The sequence below is a fragment of the Podarcis erhardii genome, assembly GCF_964252035.2.
Source record: "Podarcis erhardii genome assembly, chromosome: 16".
Lineage (NCBI taxonomy): Eukaryota > Metazoa > Chordata > Lepidosauria > Squamata > Lacertidae > Podarcis > Podarcis erhardii.
Window position 1 is genome coordinate 4,370,257 of NC_138514.1, and position 22,994 is coordinate 4,393,250.

The window sequence follows — 22,994 nt, forward strand, 5'->3', positions numbered from 1 at the left end:
TTATATATTTGAACATGGCTATCATATCACCCCTTAACCTCCTCTTCTCCAGGCTAAACATGCCCAGCTCCCTTAGCCGTTCCTCATAAGGCATCGTTTCCAGGCCTTTGACCATTTTGGTTGCCCTCCTCTGGACACGTTCCAGTTTGTCAGTGTCCTTCTTGAACTGTGGTGCCCAGAACTGGACACAGTACTCCAGGTGAGGTCTGACCAGAGCAGAATACAGTGGCACTATTACTTCCCTTGATCTAGATGCTATACTCCTATTGATGCAGCCCAGAATTGCATTGGCTTTTTTAGCTGCCACGTCACACTGTTGGCTCATGTCAAGTTTGTGGTCAACCAAGACTCCTAGATCCTTTTCACATGTACTGCTCTCAAGCCAGGTGTCACCCATCTTGTATTTGTGCCTCTCATTTTTTTTTTTGCCCAAGTGCAATACTTTACATTTCTCCCTGTTAAAATTCATCTTGTTTGTTTTGGCCCAGTTCTCTAATCTGTCAAGGTCATTTTGAAGTGTGATCCTGTCCTCTGGGGTGTTAGCCACCCCTCCCAGTTTGGTGTCATCTGCAAATTTGATCAGGATGCCCTTGAGTCCATCATCCAAGTCGTTGATAAAGATGTTGAATAAGACCGGGCCCAAGACAGAACCCTGTGGCACCCCACTAATCACTCTTCTCCAGGATGAAGAGGAACCATTGATGAGCACCCTTTGGGTTCGGTCAGTCAGCCAGTTACAAATCCACTGAGTGGTAGCATAGTCAAGATCACATTTTACCAGCTTCCTTAGAAGAGTTTGGATTTGATATCCCGCCTTTCAATCCCCTTCAGGAGTCTCAAAGCGGCTAACAATCTCCTTTCCCTTCCTCCCCCACAACAAACACTCTGTGAGGTGAGTGGGGCTGAGAGACTTCAAAGAAGTGTGACTGGCCCAAGGTCACCCAGCAGCTGCATGTGGAGGAGCGGAGACTCGAACCCGGTTCCCCAGATTACAAGACTACCGCTCTTAACCACTACACCACACTGGCTCTTCTTCTTAGAAGAATATCATGGGGCACCTTGTCAAATGCCTTACTGAAATCAAGGTAGGCTACATCCACTGCGTTCCCTTCATCTACCAGGCTTGTAATTCTGTCAAAAAACGAGATCAGGTTAGTCTGACATGACTTATTTTTCAGACATCCATGCTGACTATTGGTGATCACAGCATTCCTTTCTAGGTGCTCACAGACTGTTTGCTTAATGATCTGCTCCAGAATCTTCCCTGGTATTGATGTCAGACTGACTGGGCGGTAATTATTTGGGTCCTCTCTTTTTCCCTTTTTGAAAATAGGGACAACATTTGCCCTCCTCCAGTCTGCCAGGACTTCGCTTGTTCTCCAGGCATTCTCAAAGATGATTGCCAGTGGTTCTGAGATCACATCTGCCAGTTCTTTTAATACTCTTGGGTGCAGTTCATCTGGCCCTGGAGACTTGAATACATCTAAACTAGCCAAGTATTCTTGTACTATCTCCTTAGTTATTCTGGGCTGTGTTTCCTCTGCTGAATCATTTGCTCCAAATTCTTCAGGTCGGCATTGTTTTCTTTATCGGAGAAGACTGTGGCAAAGAAGGCATTGAGGAGTTCAGCCCTTTCTGTGTCCGCTGTTTGCATTTCACCATCTTCTCCTCTGAGTGACCCCACTGTTTCTTTGTTCTTCCTTTTGCTACAAACATACCCATAAAAGCCTTTTTTGTTGCTTTTAACCTCTCTAGCAAGCCTGAGTTCATTCTGTGCTTTAGCTTTTCTGACTTTGTGTCTACATGTGCTGGCTATTTGTTTGAATTCCTCTTTGGTGGTTTCCCCCCCTTTTCCATTTTTTGTACACATCCTTTTTTAATCTTAACTCAGTTAAAAGTTCTTTAGATAGCCACCCTGGCTTCTTTAGGCACCTTCCATGTTTCCGTCTCATTGGTATTGCCTGAAGTTGTGCTTTTACTATCTCCCTCTTAACAAACTCCCAGCCATCATGAACTCCTTTCCTTTTAGTATTACTGTCCATGGGATCTCACCCAGCACTTCCCTAAGTTTTATGAAGTTGGCTTTCTTAAAGTCAAGAAATTGAGTCCTAGTATGCTTGGCTGCTCCTTTCTGCTGTATAGTAAACTTCAGAAGAGCATGATCACTCACACCTAATGATCCTTCCACTTCTACCCCACTAACCAGGTCATCAACATTGGTTAGGACCAGATCTAAAATGGCTGTTCCTCTTGTTGCTTCTCCCACTTTCTGGATAATGAAGTTGTCTGCAAGGCCAGTGAGGAATCTGTTTGACCTTATGCTCTTGGCTGAGTTTGACATCCAACAAATATCCGGGTAATTAAAGTCCCCCATTACTACTATCTCCCCTCCTTTTGCATGCTTGGCCATCTGTTCCAGAAAGGCATCATCTATGTCCTCCGTTTGGCTTGGGGATCTATAGTAAACTCCCACAATGAGGTCACTGTTATTCTTCTCTCCCTTAATTTTGACCCAAATGCACTCACTTTGGCTTTGAGGTTCTAAATCTTGGATCTCTTCACAGGTATACACATCCCTGACATATAACGCCACTCCTCCTCCTTTCTTGTCTGGTCTGTTTCTCTGAAATAGATTCTATCCCTCCATTATTACATTCCAATCGTGGGACTTATCCCACCAGGTTTCAGTGATGCCTATTATGTCATATTTAGTTTGCTGTACCAAGAGCTCAAGCTCATCTTGTTTATTTCCCATGTTTTGCGCATTAGTGTACAGACATTGAAGTCAATTAATCATTAGTCATTACAATAATTTACAACTGGTTGACTGTCTCAGAGATCAATGACTCATCTGGACGGTACATTTCAGAGCTTCTGTTACAAAAAATAATATTTATACAGCTTGATTATTTAAAGTAATCCTTTTCTTTACATTCAAAAGAATCAATAGCTCTTCCTGCCAATAATATTAGCTAAGCACAAAACACAAAATAGGTTTTGATTGCTCCTTAGATGTTTAGATGTGATTATATATGGTGCACAATGATTCTTCAACATCATAATTTGCAAGGTTCAGAGTCTGCCTGTTATATGTGGACCCATGTCCACATTGTAGCTTAGAATGAATAAGGATTTATCTTGCAAGTCTGATTGTTGCAAACTTTGTCATATAGGTTTGCCAATTTTTTCCAAAAAGGATGTGTCTCAGGTGTTTGAAATATCTTGACTCAATGATGTTCTCTCTACAAGACGAGCAAGAACACTAAAAGAGGGAATGGAGAAGAGCCAGTAGGTGATTTTGACTAGAAAAGAATATGAGAATCCCCACCCCTTCCATGTGAACACCTGCACAGCTATTATAACTGGCTAAGGGCACAATCCAAAGGCAAGGTCTTCTGGGATGAGCAAGGTTAGGATTCACTCATCTCGTCTACATCAATGTAACTCCTCATCCTGGATCAGCCAGAGACATATCTCTGTCTTCCAGCCTAGATCTTAAGGCAGGAGTCAGCAAACTTTTTCAGCCATAGGCCGGTCCACCGTCCCTCAGACCATGTGGTGGGCCAGACTATATTTGGAGGGGGGGATGAATGAATTCCTATGCCCCACAAATAACCCAGAGATGCATTTTAAATAAAAGCACACATTCTACTCATGTAAAAACACCAGGCAGGCCCCACAAATAACCCAGAGATGCATTTTAAATAAAATGATACATTCTACCCATGTAAAAACATGCTGATTCCTGGACCATCTGCGGGCTGGATTTAGAAGGCGATTGGACCAGATCCAGGCCCTGGGCCTTAGTTTGCCTACCCATGCCTTAAGGCCTAAAAGGGGGGACTGGTGGGGCCAAACAAGATTAGGGAATTAAGGCTGCATTCTAAGTTCATCCAGCTCATCCATGTGACAAGGTAACCCAACGTAAATTAAGACAGCAAAAAGGGTGATTCAACTCAAACTCTATTTTAAAGGCTCCCCCCCCCTTGGCCAGCAGTAACCCTACTTCTGAATGGTGTTTGGATCTGGTGTACTTTATGCCATCTTAATTTAAAGCAGCATAATCTATTGCAGCTACCTGTATTTAGGATTTCCCTTTACAATTGGAACAGATTTGGGGCATGTTTTCTCTCTCATTCCTCCTACCCCCAATACTGTTAAATGAGCGATCTTCTGTTAGTCTGCCCAGTTTCAACCATTGCCTACCATTGGGGGCACAATCATGAATTAAGTCTTCTATACTCCATCACCTGCCAAATAACAACCTTCCAAATGATATTGCTCTTGTCTGGTTTATTCCATTAGGGCAGTCCTAGCAGAAGCAAATGAGAAATGGAACACATTCTCCAGCTTGTTCGGAATGGGACTCTTAGCTCTTGACTCGCTTACTTACATATCAATTTAGAACTCTTAGCTGGATTTAAATTGAGTTGAGACCAACCTGCTTAAGACAAAATTGCATCTTTTCCCTTACTGAATGTTCTGTAGGAGATTAGAACATGAACAAAGAGAGGGGGGTATCATATTATTACAATCTGAGAAGCCCTTGTAAAACCATTCTCTCTATATACTAATAGCAAATTCAGTCCTCCCAGTACTATCCACACACGCACATATACATAGCTAAAAATGGCACTACCCACACATGAGAGGAGGTTTCAGCAGGCTTGGGAGAACCCTGAGGTTTACAGAAGAAAGGAAGAAAGGAAGAAAATCCTCATGGGAGGAAAAACAAAGCAATCCAATGAGAAAAGTTGTCATTGGCCATGGAATACTCACTGACGGTTAAGGGAAGCTCATGCATAACATCCAGCTTTCATACCATCTGTAACCTTGTGCAAACAGACAACTGAGATGGACACTTTTTACAGATATTCATACAGGTATATAATGTTCAATAAGTACACAATCTCAATACCTGTCTGCACAACAGTTGAGCTTTACAGCTGTGCACCTTTTCACACGAACACTTATACATGTGCAGGTGCAGTCTGCCCTTACGTTCAGTGTGATGTGTGAACAAATCTACAAGATGAAACAGAGGGGGTAGCTGGGACTACTGACCAGAGAGCACTCCGTACACCAACATTTACATGCTTGACCTTGGTCATGGCCTTGGTCATGTTGTCTTGCTCCTTAAGAAAATTTTACTCATGTGAATTGAAAGCCAATGCAAAAGTCTTCGCATGGAATTAAGCAGTATCACCACTTAATATGCTTGAGCAAGGTTGTCCTAGTTCAAAGCTCAGCTAATTAAAATTTAGGCTTAAAACTGATTTTGGTAGCTGTATGAGCTAATGGGGCATGGAATACCAAGAGGGGTCCTCATTATATCTCCAATTTGCACAGATGCCAGTGTCTATCTTTGATATGGCAGTGGTGATATCATAGCCAATGAGGTTAATCCGAGGTGTGATTATTGTTAATTGAAATTGCTCCTTAGGAGGCCCCTGTTATGACGACAGGCTGAAGATAGTGCTATGCATACAGGATAACTTCTAGGGAGCAACTTGAAGGCGACCATAAGCTTGGACCATCTCTCTATCTCTGTTACTGTTGCCAGAAGAAACATTTTCAAACAGATATTTATATGTATAGAATGCTGAGCTGACGGAATGTATAGAATGCTGAGCTGTACCCTTGTGGTACAGCATGGACTTGGCAAGACATAGATTCCAGGTTTGGTTTTTGACAGCTGCAGGTAGGGCTAGGAAAGACCCATCAATGAAACCATTGAGAGTCACTGACAATGAGAACAGAGAATACTGAACAAGATATTGGTGAACATGGCAACAAGTCCATTCCCCTGCTTTGTGGGCAGGTCCTCAATCTCCCTTGAAAACTAGCCTGTTGCAGGCCGGATCCTATTCCTGTCTTCAAAAGGGCCATTGGCAGAGGGGGTTGGTTGGTGGGTGCAGGACCAACTGACCAATTGCGGCTCTTGGCACTATGCTCAGAGGAAGTTTAAATGACTGGCCTGTGGGGCCTTTCGGCATCTCTCTCGCTGCACCAGTTCTCATATAACCAAAATGCTTAAGTCTAAGTAATGCATGAGTGGGGTTAATGCCATAGAGTAACCTGTCACTCACCTTGTGAGGAGGGAAGTCAGACCTATTGTTCCCTCCGTCTACCACAGTGTTTCCCATACTTGGATCTCCAGCTGTTTTTGGACTACAATTCCCACCATCTGGTCCTGTTAGCTAGGGATGATGGGAGTTGCAGCCCCAAAATAGCTGGAGACCCAAGTTTGGGGAACACTGGTCTACCATGTGAACTCCAGTGTGGAAAGAGGTCTGAGCTGGTTGCTCCAAGCTCAGAAATCATGGTTTTTCTACAAAGCCATTGTGTTCCTGTACCAAATAATTGAGGAATTGTCACCACTTTGGAACTAACCCAACTTTTTCTGCCTGTGTTTTCTGAGTGCTGTATGGAAGAACATGTCAACCTGACTTCTGAAGGGTTTGTAAGTACAGGTAAACCATTTTTAACTTTCCAATTGTGTGGTCTTTTTCTATCCTAAGGAAAGTGGAAAACTTTGGAAGGAACTTAGAAGGGCTGATTTTAAAGGCCTAACAGCCTATATTTCCATGCTTCATGTTGCTACATATTTTGTGATTTTAAATCTCTGCTGGGATTCTCTCACCACAGAGTACTTGCCCCAAATCTGGATCTTGGCATCCAAGAAATTATCTTTTTAAATCTTTTTTTCCTTAAGCAAGAGCATTTAGCTGATAAAGAGTGTTCATCCTGACGGAAAGAGACTGCTGTTTTAGTATGATTACCCCACAATCACAGACCTGCAGTGCTTCAGATAAATCATCTGGAATGCCATTGCCAAATTTAGTCCAGAAATCTATGCTGGACTATTGTGATTCAGCAAGTGGAGCAGCTGGAGCAAGGAAGTTGGAGGTAACTGCAAAAAAAACTGTGGCAAGATGCAATTAATTTGTCTTATATGGACAGCCCTGGTTCTTTACATGGTGAGTGTACACGAAATTGGGTTGGAGATGCCTTATCCAAAGTAAGAGATTTTGCTACATATTTCTTTAATGAAAGTTTCACTAGCTGGTCAATTAATCCACACTCGTTGGGAGCGGATACATATGCTCTCGGGCAACCTCAACTTACTCCATATAAGTAAACCTCAACAATGTGCTATAACAATTTTGGCATAATAGACAGACACAACAGAGACCAAAACTCCCTCACTGTGGAAACTTTTATATGACCAATGTCTCTTGTCAAAACAAACAGCAGAGTGAATCTTTAGCAGGATGGACACATTGGAAGAGGAAGTTTCTGGTTTGAATAATTGGTACACTGATCAGGTTAGTGGAGACAGGAATTCTAATTTTAGCACCACAGAAAGGACGTACTATCAAAGAAACTGAAGTTGGTGATGGTTTGATGGTACATCTAGATGGGGGTAGGTCTGAGCTTGCTAAGTCCCTATTTGATTCAGTAGCTAAACAATTAAATGACATGTATAAGATTGGAACTTGAACTCAGAGACCTACTTGTACACCAATATGAAAGCTCAGGAGATGCATTTGGAGGAGTTGTTTTCCATTCTTGACCTAACCCCTTCAGGTCCAAGGCTACAGATAGTGAATAAGTATGCTCATAACCCACCTGCTATCTTTCAAGGAAATGATCTCGGTCCATCAATTTATCTAATTTGTTCAAGCCCTAATCTGGCATCTTTTGATTGAACTCTGGAGGCTACAGGTCAACACTCTATGTTTCCTGCCCTGAAGAAGTGTCTCCACCCCCATCGTTCTACCCGGACACTGAGGTCCAATGCCGAGGGCCTTCTGGCAGTTCCCTCACTGCAGGAAGCAAGGTTACAGGGAACCAGGCAGAAGGCCTTCTCGGCAGTGGCACCCGCCCTGTGGAACGCCCTCCTACCAGATGTCAAACAGAAAAACAACTACCGGACTTTTAGAAGACATCTGAAGGCAGCTTTTAATGTTTAATAGAATATTGTTTTTTAATATTCTGTCGGATTGGCGGGGTATAAATAATACATTATTATTATTATTATTATTATTATTATTATTATTATTATTATTACAGTGGTACCTCGGGTTACATACGCTTCAGGTTACATACGCTTCAGGTTACAGACTCTGCTAACCCAAAAATAGTACCTCAGGTTAAGAACTTTGCTTCAGGATGAGAACAGAAATTGTGCTCTGGTGGCGTGGTGGCAGCAGGAGGCCCCATTAGCTAAAGTGGTGCTTCAGGTTAAGAACAGTTTCAGGTTAAGAACAGACCTCCAGAACAAATTAAGTACTTAACCTGAGGTACCACTGTATTACTGCCTCGCTTGCCCAACAGCTAGCAAAGGGACCTAGGCACCATCCATGCCCTTTGGCAGAACATTCTAAGCAAGACACTCCCTCTCAGCCTCAGTCCCATCTGCAGTATGGAGACAGACAATAATAGCCATTTTAATGCTGAGGCTTGCTGTTAGAATTACTGTAAGGTATTACTTTTGAAGCACTTTGAACCCTTGAAAGTGAAACAAGAAGGGCTAAGTGTTATTATAAAGCATTTTGAACTATCTCCTCTTTGCTTTGCACAGTTCATTTCTTTAATTAACTGTCTCAAGAGCTGCATCTGTAACATTTTACTCATTTCCAGAGAGTGTTCAGAAGCTACCCTGATAAGTCATTAGGTTGAACTAAAGCCTTGGCTAGGTTTAATTAATTTAAATATTTGTGGCAGAACGATATGCAGGGGAGTGTTGTTCTTAATCAGTACAGACAGGGCTGTTCTGTTCAGCAAAACTGCTCCATCTCATGCCGACAATAAGAGCAGACTATGATAGAAGGAATGTTAATGTTAGTACAAGGGCAGGGAGAAAGGCTAGCTGATCCCAACACATGCTTCATTATCTGATAAGTGCAATACAAATCAGTGTGACATTCAATTACAGGTAATAACCCATCTTACACTTATCCGCATTTCGGGGTTACTGTGGGGCAGCTGGAGGGACTCTGAAAAGGACTTCAGATAAGAGGACACTTCCCTTGATCCCTCAAAGGAAAGCTAATTCCTCTGTAGCTTGAAGTTGGGAGAGAAGCTAGACTCTGCAAGTGTAGCAGTTCTCTTTTACAAATGCCAAAAAGATTTTTCAGGTGAGGGAGCTCCATTTTTTTATTACAGGGGTGGGGAACCGGACAGAGCTTGTGTGGCAGCCAGCCACACAACATGTTGTTGTTGTTGTTTAGTCGTTTAGTCATGTCCGACTCTTCGTGACCCCATGGACCAGAGCACGCCAGGCACTCCTGTCTTCCACTGCCTCCCGCAGTTTGTCCAGACTCATGTTTGTAGCTTCAAGAACACTATCCAACCATCTCGTCCTCTGTCGTCTGCTTCTCCTTGTGCCCTCCATCTTTCCCAACATCAGGGTCTTTTCCAGGCAGTCTTCTCTTCTCATGAGGTGGCCAAAGTATTGGAGCCTCAGCTTCAGGATCTGTCCTTCCAGTCAGCACTCAGGGCTGATTTCCTTCAGAATGGATAGGTTTGATCTTCTTGCAGTCCATGGGACTCTCAAGAGTCTCCTCCAGACCATAATTCAAAAGCATCAATTCTTTGGCGATCAGCCTTCTTGATGATCCTGCTCTCACTTCCATACATCACTACTGGGAAAACCATAGGTTTTACTATACGGACCTTTGTTGGCAACGTGCTGTCTCTACTTTTTAAGATGCTGTCTAAGTTTGTCATTGCTTTTCTCCCAAGAAGCAGGCGTCTTTTAATTTCGCGGCTGCTGTCACCATCTGCAGTGATCATGGAGCCCAAGAAAGTAAAATCTCTCACTGCCTCCATTTCTTCCCCTTCTATTTGCCAGGAGGTGATGGGACCAGTTGCCATGATCTTTGTTTTTTTGATGTTGAGCTTCAGACCATATTTTGCGCTCTCCTCTTTCACCCTCATTAAAAGGTTCTTTAATTCCCCCTCACTTTCTGCTATCAAGGTTGTGTCATCTGCATATCTGAGGTATGACAACATACCCTCCATATCTGCATATCTGAGGTATGACAACATACCCTCCAACATTTCCCTGCTAAAAAGAGGGATGCCCTATTTTAAATAACAACAATAATAACAATAACAATAGTAGTAGTAGTAGTTTTAGATACCCCACCCATCTGACTGGCTTGCCCCAGCCACACTGGACAACTTCCAATATATATAAAGGTAAAGGGACCCCTGACCATTAGGTCCAGTCATGGCTGACTCTGGGGTTGCGGCGCTCATCTTGCTTTATTGGCCGAGGGAGCCAGCATACAGCTTCTGGGTCATGTGGCCAGCATGACTAAGCGGCTTCTGGAAAACCAGAGCAGCGCACGGAAACGCCGTTTACCTTCCCGCCGCAGCGGTACCTATTTATCTACTTGCACTTTGACGTGCTTTTGAACGGCTAGGTTGGCAGGAGCAGGGACCGAGCAACGGGAGCTTACCCCGCCATGGGGATTCGAATGGCCGACCTTCTGATCGGCAAGCCCAAGACTCAGTGGTTTAGACCACAGCACCACCCGCGTCCCTTCCAACATATATAAAAACATAGTAAAACATTAAACATTAAAAAAACTTCCATGTACAGGGCTGCCGTCATATGTCTTCTAAATGTTGTATAGTTATTTATCTCCTTGGCTCGGGGATCACATAACTCCATACCCTCCAACATTTCTCCAATGAAAATAGGGGCATCCCAAGGAAAAGCGGGACATTCCAGGATCAAATCAGAAACCAGGCTGGCTTCTCTCAACCTAGGAATATCCCTGGAAAATAGGGACACTTGAAGAGTCTCTGACAATGATATCAGTGTACTGGAATGTCACAGAAGGCTTTTATTTCCTCCAGAAGGTTTAGGTTTTATATCACAATACTCCTTGCATGCCTAGAAATCCTGTGGACCTGGGCCTTCAGAGCAGGGGTGAGGAACCTTTTCTGGCCAGCAACTGAGATCCTCATCTCCCACTCCCTGGCAGGCCAAATTTAACAGATAATGGGAAAGTAGATAATGTTATCCATAATGTATTAAGCTGTTCCTTATATAAGCATCCTAGGAGGCATATTTCTTGCTAATATTTTATAGTCTCATGTCAATAGGCCACTTCTGAAGATGAGATGTATTCTCCTTGCAGGCAACAATTATTTTTACTACACTTTATTTGGCAGCAAATAAAATGCAAGCTTAGCATACAATGTTGCTTTTGATCACCCTATATGATATTTCATAGCTTATATTAGAGATTTATCTGAGTGTTGTTGATTTTTCTTGTTTGCTGTGGTTTGGGGTGCTTTGTAACCTGTAGAAGAGCTATAGGAGTAAATGTTATTCATGCATACATTGAATGTCAGATGTTTTGTTGCATCTCTTCTTGCAGTGGACAATGCACTGTGCAAGTACGTATGTAAAATTCTAATCTGACTTTTAGGTTTTCAAGCATTATCAAATTTCATGTTTGAAATGGGACTTCAAGAGATACTGTAAATTAATGATGGACTGATCCTGCTCTTGGGATCTTTACTGGAGATGATCGCATGCTACAGGCCTTTTTCGCAACTTCCTTAAAGTGGGGGAGTCCACAAACAGGCCAGAAATGCCAATGTGAGTATACTTCATTCAAGAAATTAGCAATAACTGTACTGTTGCTATAGTTTATTCACAAGGAATGGCTTGACAAGAAATAAAAAGGCATTGCAACTTGAAGTAGTGACCCAGAAGTATGTAAAATGATTAATAGATACATTTTATGCAGCCTATGCCGTGTTCCCTGGACCACACAACATGGAATCACACAACATGAGCTGCAAAAGTTTACAGCATAAAAAATTACAGCATAAGGTTTTAAAATTAGGAAGCATTAACATATCTAGAATAGAGCTTCTTAGCTGCCAGAGCAAATTTGGCTACCGGGTGTGTAATTTGAGGATCTTTATCAGCTAAGAGTTCAGCTGTCACTTCCTGGGGGGATCAGCCTGAGAAACAGTTAAGAATAGATGATAACAAATTTCTCTGGGCACTGTATATAAGGAGCAAGTAGAAAGTAGAAAGTTGGTTGAATTATGGGAATTGCCTCTCCTGTCATAGTATAATATGAGGAGTGAAAAGCTAGGTTTTCACTGTAACATCACAAATGGGCTAGAGCAGAGGTCAGCAACCTAAGGCCAATGGGCCAGTTCCGGCCCATGAGCTTCCTGGAACTGGCCCACGGCCGTTCTGTGGATCGGTGTGGGGATTCCATTCTCCCCCCCCCCCGCGGCCCCATTTTTCTCTCTTGCTGCAAAGACTGACTTCCAGGTTGGAAGAGCACTAGAAATAGCATTTGCACACGCACACGGGTGCTCCTCATTTCTGGCGCATTTCCGGGACAGAGGAGTGCCTGTGCGCATGTGCACATGCTATTTCCGATGCTCTTCTGACTCAGAAGAGCACCGGAAAGAGCTTGAGCGCGGGTGTAGGCACACATGGATGTGCACACTCCGGCCCACCGAGACGTCTGCCAGGGAGTGGACTGGACCAGCCTCAAAAAACATTGCTGACCCCTGGGCTAGAGAGTTGCATCTGTGAGTCAGTCACAATTCTTCCCCACCTTTTTTTTTTTAAGATTTCCACTTTTAAATGTTATGTTGCCTTCCTGGGCAGAAGGACACTGGATTGTGCCTTCCAAAGATGTGTTCTAATTAATCACAAAGAAAATAAAAAAACACTGTCCCAAGGCTAGGGAGCAGAAGGCAAGGAAGGGATCTAGCTAAAGAGTTAAGAAAGAAGTCAGGTTTCCATAGTAATCTGTGAGGTCTGGGCACCTTGATAAAGAACAGCATGGAGCAGCCTTCTTGACCATTCTCCGAAAAGCTGAATAATTTGAGAATGCAACAAGCATCCATGTATAGGAGAAGGCTTATCAGTTACCTGAATTTGAAAAGTGGCTTTTACTGTGGCTGGAAAGCACCCAAAAGTCACTACAATACAAAAGGCCACTTGGGTTGCCCTGAGTCTTGTAAGTTAAACATCTCACTGCAGAGGTGAAACAAAGTCAAATGGGCATTTTAGCCAATGAAATCTTGTTTTCAGTAAGGCAGCCCTGTCCTTGTTAAGATGAGCAGGCTTACATATGACATATATATATGGAAAGTGATTAATAAATAACGAGAATTTTGCCTTTATCAAAAAATTTAAAAGAGGAAACTGTTTTAATCAAGGCATGATATGCTTGCTGGAGGGAATCCATTGACCCACAAGGGATGATTAATGGATATATTATAGGTATCATTTGTCTGAGATGGGTTCTTGGAATTAAATGGGTTTTGGGGGTTAAATTTGGCACATATAACCAATTCCTGTTTGTGCTGGTTACATGCTGGTATCAGCATTAGCTTGATATAATCCCCCCCTCTCTCTCTCTGTGTGTGTGTGTGTGTGTGTGTGTGTGTGTGAACTGCAATTAGACCACACTCACTGCCCAGAGCTGAGTCAAATTGCATGTATTATTTGGGAGTGCATACAGAGTTCCAGTTGAATTAAGCTTCTTGCAAACATTTTTTTTTAAAAAAATCTTCAAATGCACACATACCACAAAAGGGATCAATTTATGCTGATTACTGGGAAAGATGATTTTTTTGAAATGTTGGAGGCTGAAAGTGAGAGCTGACAATTACAGCCTGAGGACTGCAATTCTTTGTTGGAATCCTTCTGAGGCCTGCATGCCACTGATAGGTGGGGCAGAGGCATAAGTGGGTGGAGGAAAAGATGATGATGTTGATGATAATGATGACAACTAAAATAGTTTTATAAAGTGGTACCTCAGGTTACATAACGCTTCAGGTTACAGACTCCACTAACCCAGAAATAGTACCTCAGGTTAAGAACTTTGCTTCAGGATGAGAACAGAAATCGTGCTCTGGTGGTGCAGCGGCAGCAGGAGGCCCCATTAGCTAAAGTGGTGCTTCAGGTTAAGAACAGTTTCAGGTTAAGAACGGACCTCCAGAACGAATTGAGTACTTAACCCGAGGTACCACCGTACTGACTTTCACTACAAAAACTGCCAAGATAGTTCACAAACTAATAAAGCCAAGAGAAAAATAACAAAAATAAAACAATTTTTAATTAAAAAAACACTCATAATTAAAATACATAGTAAAACAGCTACATTAAAAACCCATAATTACTGTAATGGCTCAAATATAAGCCATACCCAAATATAAGCTGCATCTTTAAAATTGCAGGGGGGGGGGAAGAAAAAAAGAAAAAACACCCGAATATAAGCCACTCTCTTCCTCGCTGCTGCTGACTCCATACTGGGCGGCAGGGGAGGGGGGCTTTCCCTTTCATCGCTCTCTCCCTTCCCGGCCTTGGGGGAGAAGATGGGGGACTACTTTGCCACGCTGCTGGCATTGTTTGCCCCACGCTCCTGGCTGCATACCGTAAGGTCGCAAATATAAGCCACACTTTTACTTTTCATGGTCGGAATTGGGGGGGGGGGAGTGAGGCTTATATTCAGGCCAATACGGTAAAATATATAAAATAAGTCCATTAAAACAGCATAACACTTTAAATGTTTAAGGCAGGCAATTCATAGCAGAGAAATGCTCGCCCATAGAGGATGTGACTCCCACCTTTCTACAACAGGGTACATTCCAGCCTCACAAAAGCCAGAGGTTTCTGTATACACATGCACACGTAATCATGTGTGCATGCACACGCACCTCTTTTTGCTCCATTTGGGTAAACAGGAGTAACTAGCACCATTCAAGGTGACATTCCAGCCATGAAAAATATTTGAGGAGGACACAGATTATGTCCAATAAGAGGTGTGGTCTGGAGAGAGGCTGAGAGGGGGATTGTCCTCATGAGGGGGATGACCTTGGGAGAGTTTCAAAGCCCAGAAGGATAGACCTGGAACACTGTCTTTGGCCCCCAGGCCTGAGTTTCCTCACTCCTACCTCAGGGGATTTTGATGTGGTTGATGATTCCCCCATTTTGTTCAGTTTTTTTAAAAGCCTTTTCATGTCTGCTCACTGCATGCTAGGCAAGGCATCCTTTGTTTCCAGGGGTCTAGGCTGCAGTGTCCTACATCACATGGAGTGTGGAGTACATACTATTGAGAGGGGGAAATTGATCTGTGGGGGTGGGAGACAAAACCTAGCTAGCTATTCTCTGGCAGCAAACATCCAGTATAAAGCGCCTGTTGGTCTCCTCAACCCTCAGATTGTGGTCTTTTTAAAAAGGATGTAATTAGTGTCAGACAGAATAAAATACTTGCTGCTGTTGAAGTATCTCCATGTTTACTGGTAATGAAATGTTTATGGACCAATTTGGTACGCCAGCACAGAGTGAATGAAGTTGGTTCAGGATGACGGAACAGGAAGTATCAAGGACTTCTAAATCACTTTGAAACAGATATGAATCACACACACGTTTTATCCACTCTTCTGAATAAAATGAGCATGCTCCCCTTTAAATGTTACATTTGGAAATCTATAAGTAACTTAAAATACTATATGCAACCCTAGGCATGTTCAATGGACCTTGCAATCCCATTGAGTTAAACAGGGCTTATTACTGGAGCCATTGCCATAATGAAAACTGACCTTTCCAGCTGAAATTAACCCTCATATGCAAGTTTCAATTGGTGCCAATAACGGAAAAAGCAGGAGTGGGGTTTTTTTTTGGGGGGGGGGGTGCTAATTTGGATCATGGTGAAAGAGTTAAATAAATAAAAATCTCCCTTTGCCCCATGGTATTGAATCTGCCTCCCCCCCCCACACCCCTGGTTGTTTGTAGAAGAAAACAAAGGAGTCATGTTAGATGCAGTCACCCTTGCCTTGTGTAAATTCCTGCCACAGCTATTTTTAGGCAACAACGTCTCCAAATGGAGAGAAAGAAAAAGCCCAAGGCATTGACACAATGGAGAGGTGAAGCTCTGTAAAAGGGGGGTGGGGCTGAGTTCTGTGAAGACATTCAAAGTTCTTTCAAGATTTCCGCTTGCTATTCATAGAGGTTCCAGCCTGGCTCAGGGAGGCTTCTATTGAACCCAAAGTAAGGAGTTGAAAGAGAAATTAAGCATATCAATTTGATACAAATCAAATCTCTCTCTCTCCGCCTCCCCCAACCTTTGTTCATTTTACTTCTCTTCCTCAATGCTGTTAACAGAGGAGGGAGGAAAGAGAAAGGGTGTTTGGACTTGATAGATCCTAAGCGTTCTGCTGGAGTCCTGTTCCAGCCTCTGTTAACAGCAGGGAGGCAGATGTAAAGGGAATATTTTCCCCATTCTAAAATCTAAGTTGTCAAGCACAGAGATGTCTTTAAAAGGCCCAATTTTCTGAGAGAAAAAAGCTTCAAAGCACATTCTGAAAATCAGGATGCTTCATAGGGTCCCTTCTAGGGAGAGGCAACCTGCAGGGAAATTCTCCTACGCTGGTAGACAACTGTGCCCTGATTCAACAAGATAGATTCACACACATTGTTAGCTAATCAGGTCTCTGATTACCAAGTATTGATTATATAAATTTTGTTATTTTTCAAAAAATTATGGTTGGCATGCCTGATTGTACTAAAAAGGGATCTAATGCAGTGTACAGTATTCCCTTTTCATAGACCCAAGAGAATTCTCCCTCTCTCTCCCTCTCTCTTCAATGCTTTGGTCACTCATATGGATTAATACAACTCTTATATGGAGTACTTCATTTCAATGCACACATTCTATTCTAACACATTAAACAAATAGTTGGCACATTATTCTAACACAGGGGTCAGCAACCTTTTTCAGCTGTGGGCCGGTCCACCGTCCCTCAGACCATGTGGTTGGCAGGACAATATTTTGAAAAAATAAAATGAACGAATTCCTATGCCCCACAAATAACCCAGAGATGCATTTTAAATAAAAGCATACATTCTACTCATGTAAAAACATCAGGCAGGCCCACAAATAACCCAGAGATGCATTTTAAATAAAAGGACACATTTTACTCATGTAAAAACACGCTGATTCCCGGACCATCTGCGGGCCAGATTGAGAAGGTGATTGGGCCGCATCTTAGTTTGCCTACCCCTGTTCTAACACGTAGAGCAACATTCATAGAAATAGGCCTCTGAACAACCTTTGCTGGGAATCACAGGCGGGCAGAGCGTTCTTGCACTCATGTCCAGCATGCAGGATTCCCACAGGCATCCAGAATGGCCATCATGAAAACAAGATGCTGAATTAGATGCGACATTCTTAAACATTCCTATTTGGCCCAAACTATTTCAACCAGTTAAGCTCACTTTGCATGCTGGAAGCGGGGCACTCAGAAAGAACGAAGAAGAGGAGGTAGGCAGCTTGACCGTAAATACATCTGCCTGCCCCTCCCATTGCTGGACTTGATAGTTTTAGAGAGTGGAAGTGACTTCTTGCCAGTCTTCTGATCCCCCTGCAAAGGCACTCCCCACTAGACCCCTTCTGGAATCAGATGGAGGAGCAATATTATTGTATGTCAAAGGCTTGTGATCAGCTCATGTCTCTCTAGTGTGCCCTGCCTTCTTGGCACTATCTTGTTATGACCAGATGCATAACCAAATTGTTTTGATGTTTTTGCTGTGCTGTCTGTTTGCCAAGACCCTTCTCCATATCACTTCATTACAAGCTCCTAATGTACTTTATTTATCTTCGCACTGTTTCCACTATCTCTCCTTAGCACTTGACATTGCACTCAGCCTACTAATTCTACTATCAGATGCTCAAAATGTTTATGCTTCAGCTAACATAAACTATCTTAGCTATTTCATCATCTATGTTCCCCTCTCCAATATTGAATTCCTTAGCTTAATCTATCAATATTTTTATCATGTACTAAAGTTCTTCTCATAGCTGGCATTGTATCCAATATTATTTATTTAGAGGTCCTATCAAAACAACCAATGTCTTGGGTCCTTTCTTTTCAGGTTTTCCCCAGAAACCCACAAAGCAACATCTTAAGGTACCTTCCATAGATAATGTGAATGTACATTTGAGTGCATATCCCAGAGCTTGAAGCGTTCATTTTGAAAAGGAACTAGTTCTACTGCAAGTTCGGCATATCCAAAAGGGAACTAATTCAAGCTCATGTTTGTCCCTTTACAAAATAGACTAGCTCAGTTCATTTTCAGTTGACAGTTCAATTCATGCCCATACAAAGAAAAGTAATAAATAAAAAATTCTCCAGTAGCACCTTAGAGACCAACTGCTTGTTCTGGGTATAAGCTTTTGTGTGCATGCACGCTTCTTCAGATACACTGAAACAGAATTCACCAGACCCTTATATATATAGTGGGGAGGGTGGGGTGGGGGTTTTCCCAGCAGGGTAGTAGGAGATGGGTTATTGACTCAATGGGTATGGTAAACCTGTTGATGACTGTTAACGACTGCAATTAGTCCTACAGGAAAAAGCAAGGGATAGTATGCAGATGACCAAAAGTAGCTTTTTATTTTATTTTATTTGACTGCATCAGACGAACACGGCTACCTACCTGAAAGAACCATTCTCTAACAGGATGGTAGTGGATGGGGTTAGACAAAGGTGAACATTAAGAGATTCTGGCTACATATTCCTGGAATGCAGGTGTAGGCCTCAGGCTCTATCATAAACTCATCCTAGCAGTGGAGCTGCTGCTAAGGGCTTATCCACAATTCCTCTTGTCCCATTGCTTTCTCTTGGGGAACCACTTCCCCTGATTTAGCACTCAAACGGAGCAAATGACAATTCAGGTTTTCCACAGTTTGCTGCTTGTTCTCATTTAGAGCTAAAGAATGGGTTTTGTATGGGAAAGGAGCAGGGCAAGGGGAAAACCATTCGGACCCATGCCTAGAAAGCATGAGTTAAGCAGAAAACCACACAGACCTGGGCTTTCTTAGGCACAGGACAAGTGGAAGTGTGGATGATATGAAAGAAGGTGGGTGCTGGTCTCTTCTCCATAGTCTTATTTCCTCTCTGTAACCTTCTCTGTCTCTCTATGATCTTTCTAGTCTTCAGCTCTCAGAAACTCCTCTGCCGCTCTTCTCATCTCCTCAAAGGTAACCCCTCACTTCCCTAAAGCAACTCCCAAGGAATTCTACTGGTAGCTTTCTGACTCCCCAGGACACACCCATCACTGCCCTTACTTTGCACCCTCCTTGAGTGAGGTGCTTGTCTGAAATATGTCCATGAACTCTAAGAGTGCCTCTTGCTACCAGGATGGAGGATAGACAGAGGTGGGTATAGAAACTGGCCTGGTGTTGCTCCATCCACTTTTGCCTCTGGCCTACTGCTGGAATGTAGCTGTTGAAAGGTTGCCTCTGGCTAAAAAATGTTCCTCATCCCTGCTTTGTGTAATGATCTGGTTTGCACCAAGAGGTTAATGGGAATGGCAACAGGAGATCAAAACTTAGTGAACTTATTCCTTTTCTTGCTTATATGTAGATTTTGCATATGGGCAGTATGTCTGAATAGGCTCAGAGCCTCAACGTTTAATTTTAGCTGTACCAAGCAAGTTTGAGAAGCTACGGACACTTGAATGCAGCAGATGAACACCAAGCATCTGCCCTGTCCTGCTTGTGCTCTTCTCTGTTACCACAATTATGAAAAAGAAGAATGGTAAAGAGGACTATAACTTTGTTAGGTAACAATGACGAGTCAAATGGTTTTCTTTTCAGAATCTGTACAAGGGACTAAAGGGTGCAGAATATGGAACACAAGATCAACAATGAAGGCAGTCTTACAACTAACTAAGAGTGAATAAATTAAGTTACCTTATTGGCAGGGCTCTTTTAGGGTAGGAGAGGAAATAGTTATTCCAAATTTAATAGGAATAAGGTCAGTCTGTTTCATAGATACAGTACAAGGCTAAAGTCATTTTCTTCATCAGATAAGCTGCTAGAGTTATGTTCATTTTGGGTCACTTGGATAAGTGTATGACCCATTTCCAATTCCTATCTTTATTGTGAGAAAAAGACAGCAGAGGAGGCGGGGGAAATCAAAAGAGAGCTGAGAAACTGAAGTACAAACATCATTATAGGCTAAAAATTCTCTCTTGCAAAGCTGGGCTAAGAGCAACCAAAGATAAGTCCTGTTGCTATTTAGAAACATTGTCATTCTCCAGAGAAGTAGTGAATGGATATGTAATCTGTAACAGATGGCATGGTGGGTCTGCTCCACTCACCTGAATCATATCAGGACGGGGAGTGGGGAGGAGGTGCGGATGGGCTGGCAGAGCCAATTCAGTACTTCTGCTGGTGTGTTTGTGGCATGCCAACCTTGCCACTTCTCCACCCTCTCAAAATTGTGACAGATGCAGATGACTTTACTTTCTAAATGTCTAACCAACATCCAGCAGTTCAACAAGTGTTCCATCACATCACTCCTTCGGACAGAATTTAAAAGACCAGGAATGACAAAATGTTTTGATGAGCAACAAAGAATGCTAGGATGATGGAGAAACAAATTCTTCTCGGCCACCATCATTGCCACTGAGTAGGATCAATAATGAGCTTCTGCTAGTGTTTGATTGGATTTAGCATGAGTCTTCACCCACTCACTCTAGACATCTGTTCTTCTGTTCCACCTCTCTAAGCTCAGAGTGGAAGTGAGAGCTGGACCATAAAGAAGGCTGATCGCCAATGAATTGATGCTTTTGAATTATGGTGCTGGAGGAGACTCTTGAGAGTCCCATGGACTGCAAGAAGATCAAACTTATCCATTCTTAAAGAAATCAGCCCTGAGTGCTCACTGGAATGACAGATCCTGAAGCTGAGGCTCCAAGACTTTGGCACCTCATGAGAAGAGAAGACTCCCTGGAAAAGACCCTGATGTTGGGAAAGATGGAGGGCACAAGGAGAAGGGGACAACAGAGGACGAGATGGTTGGACAGTGTTCTCGAAGCTACAAACATGACTCTGACCAAACTGCGGGAAGCAGTGAAAGCCTGGCATGCTCTGGTCCATGGGGTCACGAAGAGTCGGACACGACTAAACAGCAACAAAATAACAAGCTCAGAGTATATATTCATAATGCCAAAATGGAATTTGCATCTACTGTGCTTCCAATAGAAAAATGAAGTGTAAATATACCACACCTACAATCTGGTGTGTATTTGGAAGAGCATTTGATTTACCTCTGGTTCTTGGTTTAGTAGGCAATTTTCACAAAGAAACCTGCCTCCCTTATAACTTTGAATACATTTCCCTGTTTGCTAACCAGGTCCAGTCTCTCTTGGATGAGACCAATTTTCTAAATGCATTTCAATCAAGATTTAGAACTGTGGCAGAGAAATTGCTTTGGTCACCCTGCATGTTGACCTGTATCTGGAGAGAGGCATGGGTAGTATGACCTGTTGATTCTCCTTGATTTCTCCATGACTTTCGATACGAACCATGGTATCCCCCTGGATGGCTGTTTGAACTGGGATTCGATGGCAGTGCTTTCCAGTATTTCCATTCCTATTTTGTCATGTGTCTCAAGGGAGGTGGTGATGGAGGAGGCAAGTCACAATGACCCTTAAGGTACAGATAAGGGACTATGAATAAGAAAGAATAACTTGTCTAAAGTCCATCCTGAATTACCCCTTAATTCATTAGTTATAGTTACTTAAAGAGAGAGAGAGAGAGAGAGAGATATTTTAAATAGTGCATAAGAAAAACAGGGGGGAAATGATACCCAACAGTACCACAAGTTGCCATATTTCAAAATATAGTGTAGGTTTGCCATATATCAGGAAATTTCCTGACACCCGCAAAGTTGTTGAGCTTTTCTTAGGAAGACCCCAAAATTGTTGAGCCTCCCCCATAAAAAGTGATTTTAAGCTTTTGGAACAGTTTCCGCTGCTTTTTCCATACATCCAGGTTTCCCCTGACATTTTGCCGATTAGGCAAAACTCCCCCTGATGCCATTTTTACACCCGAAAACCAGGACATGTCAGGAATTTTCCTGATGTATGGCAAGCCTACACAGGAAGGAAACTTATCATAATATAACCCTACACAGGAAATGAACTATCAAATTTACATAAGTTTCCTTATCTACTTTTTTACAGATTTGGAGAATGGAAAGAAAAGAGGAAGAAAAACTAAACTAACTGAGTATATAAATAAATGAATAAGTTATCACTCTCTGTACTTGTTATACTGGATACATTTCAACAAACAGAATGTATTCCCATTAAAAATCAATCTTTATTCCAATTAAACTCACAGGATCCAGACTTTATCATATACCAAGGGAGCTCCCCTACCATAAACCTCCTTATTTGTAAATGAAATAAACTCACACCACATAGCAAAACAATTATCTAATGTATCCTGTCCTCTAGATAGCCTTAATTTGTGAGATAACTTCTCAGAAAGGGCTGTTTGTCATACTCCAGGTATAGGCAAACTTGGCCCTCTAGATGTTGTGGGACTATAACTCCCATCATCCCTAACTAACAAGACCAGTTGTCAGAGATGATGGGAGTTGTAGTCCCAAAATATCTGGAGGGCCGAGTTTGCCTATGCCTGCCATACTCTCAAACACCAGGACGTCTTGGTTAGAATTATGAGATAAGAAGTTATGAGATATTTTTGAGTCCCAAGTTATTTGCCCCAGGTGCACCATAGCTATAATATGACAATCTCCTTTAAAAGCGCATTGAAAATGTCATGTAAAGGTCAGAGTTGGCCTTGCTGGAAATGAATCAAGGGCACAAAAACAAATAAAAACATTAGAGTGCATTGCAATTGCCTGCCAAAGTGGATAGAGAAGATTTCCTATTAATGCATGACAATTAGGAACAGGCTGGACTTGAATCTCATTCAGAACTGTAATCAGGCCAAAACCTCAGAGCTGCAAATCTCTGCATCTGGCTAGATACAAACCCCACCACTAGCACCACTACAGAGAGTCCTTGTTATAGTCATTATTATTTATGGATTAGGTATGCTCCATTTTCTCCCTCTATGGATGTTGCAGCATGTTATGTTCGGTTCCCAGGCAGTCTCCAACACAAA

General features: G+C 42.5%; 1 long non-coding RNA gene across 1 annotated transcript; it reads left to right on the plus strand.

Moving 5' to 3' along the window:
* Window positions 1–11,161: 11,161 nt before the first annotated feature.
* On the plus strand, window positions 11,162–21,836 carry LOC309331307. The gene is made up of 4 exons (XR_014151803.1): window positions 11,162–11,626; window positions 13,468–13,516; window positions 17,942–17,976; window positions 21,211–21,836. It is a non-coding gene; the product is annotated as an uncharacterized lncRNA (long non-coding RNA).
* The last annotated feature ends 1,158 nt before the right edge of the window (window positions 21,837–22,994 follow it).